Source organism: Oratosquilla oratoria, chromosome 26 (genome assembly GCF_046742065.1).
Source record: "Oratosquilla oratoria isolate Oo_2021 chromosome 26, ASM4674206v1, whole genome shotgun sequence".
Taxonomy (NCBI): Eukaryota; Metazoa; Arthropoda; class Malacostraca; order Stomatopoda; family Squillidae; genus Oratosquilla; species Oratosquilla oratoria.
This window is the reverse complement of record NC_134802.1, coordinates 51149143-51151642: the sequence shown is the minus strand read 5'-3', so window position 1 is coordinate 51151642 and position 2500 is coordinate 51149143. Positions and strand designations below refer to the sequence as shown.

Here is a 2500-nt window from a genome sequence, read left to right as displayed (position 1 = left end):
CTCTCTCTCTCTCTCTCTCTCTCTCTCTCTCTCTCTCTCTCTCTTTTCATCTCTCCCTCTCTCCCTCTATCTCTCTCTCTCTCTCTCTCTCTCTCTGTGTCTCTGTCTCTGTCTCTCTCTCTTTCTCTCTCTCTCTCTCTCTCTCTCTCTCTCTCTCTCTCTGTCTGCCTCTTTCTGTGTCTGTGTCTGTGTCTGTGTCTGTGTCTCTATCCCCCTCATCTCTCTCTCTCTCTCTCTCTCTCTCTCTCTCTCTCTCTCTCTGTCTGCCTCTGTCTGTGTCTGTGTCTGTGTCTCTGTCTCTGTCTCTGTCTCTATCCCCCCCCCTCTCTCTCTCTCTCTCTCTCTCTCTCTCTCTCTCTCTCTCTCTCTCTCTCTCTCTCTCTCTCTCTCTCTCTCTGTCTGTCTGTCTGTCTTTCTCTCTGTCTCTCTCTCTCTTTCTCTCTCTCCAATTCCCCAAAATCACTAATTTTGACAATGATGATGTCATTCATATTCTATTGTTGTCGAAAATATGATCGTCATTAATCATTATTGAGAAGAATATTGTCAGTATATCATTACCGATAAGATTATTGCCAATATCTAACCACTAGTAGTGATGACGTCGTTCATACCTATTCATTAAAGTATATTGTCAATATTTACAAATAAAATAGTTATATTGACAATATTATTGTTATTGATAATTTAATCGACATAGACCGATTGTAGTCTGAGAACCTACGTGAATTGCTCAATATTGTTATTGAAGAAAACACCATCTGGCTATTTATTGACAATAACCAACGCATCAATACTCCCGTTATTGACAACTGTCACTCCTAGCGGACCCTCAGCCTCTCACGAAGAACAGTGAGAACGTGAGGGACCGTGAGAGTTTTTGCGTCAACAATCAGTAGGCAGTGATAATGAAGTTCTCATTATATCTTTAATACAGTGTTATAGTGCTACAGTGCTACACTGTTGATATCTCTTTAATACATTGCAGTGTCACACTGCTGATGGCAAAAGACACTGAAGACGGTTCCAGTCCCGACCTGGAACCAACACCCTGGCTCCCCTTGCACATTGGGCAAAGGTGGTACCTTAGGCTAAGCTCCTCCTGGGGTAAGCCTCCCATGGCGAGGGCCAGCTGTGAACCCAGCTGCCGTCAAGTGATTTTATTAATCTAGAAGCAGCTTCCTTGGCAACAAAGATGGCGCTAATGAACAATCTTGTTCCACTCCCTTTCGTTCTGATTCCAGAATTCATCGTTCGATTTTATTCATCTCCGTAGGTCCCATGATTGGTGTCCAAGGGGCTACCAGTGACTGCCACGAGCCCTGGCACAGCTCATAGGTCAAAGATGGCGGCCTTGGTTGCTGGTTTACTCTCCCCGGGAGAGGCTTCTCACGACCTTTGCTCTTTGGGTCTTCTTGTGTGACCTTTTGTAAATCCTTGAAGTAAAAAAAAAAAAAGGGGGGGAGAGAGAGAGAGAGAGAGAGAGAGAGAGAGAGAGAGAGAGAGAGAGAGAGAGAGAGAGATAGAGAGAGAGAGAGACATATAGATAGATATAGATAAAGATAGAGATAGAGACAGATAGATAAAAATATAGACATATATAGATAGATAGATAGATAGATAGAGAGAGAGAGAGAGAGAGAGAGAGAGAGAGAAAAGAATGATAACAGAAAGAAGCAAAACACACATTAACACAAATTTAACACACACCCTAGTGTGTGTGTGTGTGCGTGTGTGTTACCGTGTTAGATTTATGACGTCACGGCGTTAACACCACCTGGTGTGGTCGAACTGGTAGCCCCTGTGGCGTGTACAGAGGCCTCAACGAAAACGGGTTCATCAAGGTTAGTACTCCACTTTTCAATTGCACGAACCCCGTTTTCTTTTCCCCGTTTTCTTTTACCATGATTCTACCAACCCTAACATCAATAGTTATTCACTTGAAAAAAAGTCCAATATTACCTCGTCAGCCACGTCATATAAGCGAGCTTTTCTTTTGTGATTTTCTTTAACTTTTTTTTTTATTTAGGAAAACTGCGGCCGGAGCCGTGACAAAGGTGACCGCAACTGCGGCGCCTTTCACTGGCCGCAGTTTGCAAGTGTCGCAACCTTTCCAGTTTTGTACTCGTATGCTGGTCGAGCGTGGAGCACCGCGATGTGGTCAACCACAGCGCAGGCGATGAATGCTAATATACAAAACCTTCGACAATCAAGATTATTTTTCTTGTCCTACTTTTTCCATCTGTGTGTGTGTGTGTGTGTGTGTGTGTGTGTGTGTGTGTGTGTGTGTGTGTGTGTGTGTGTGTGTGTGTGTGTGTGTGTGTGTGCGTCTCTCTATATGTCTCTCTATATGTCTATATGTCTCTCTCTCTCTCTCTCTCTCTGACTCTGGATGGTATACTTGGACATGTCTTATACCTGTCGCCAGACGATTTTAATCAGCCAAAGGAAATCCCCCTATAGAAATTATATATATATATATATATATATATATATATAT

The 2500-nt window shown here is 43.2% G+C and overlaps 1 protein-coding gene across 1 annotated transcript in view; it reads right to left on the bottom strand.

Moving 5' to 3' along the window:
- LOC143039225 (protein obstructor-E-like) overlaps positions 1 to 2500 on the bottom strand; it is a 35358-nt gene that overhangs the window by 32081 nt on the left and 777 nt on the right. The window lies entirely within an intron of this gene.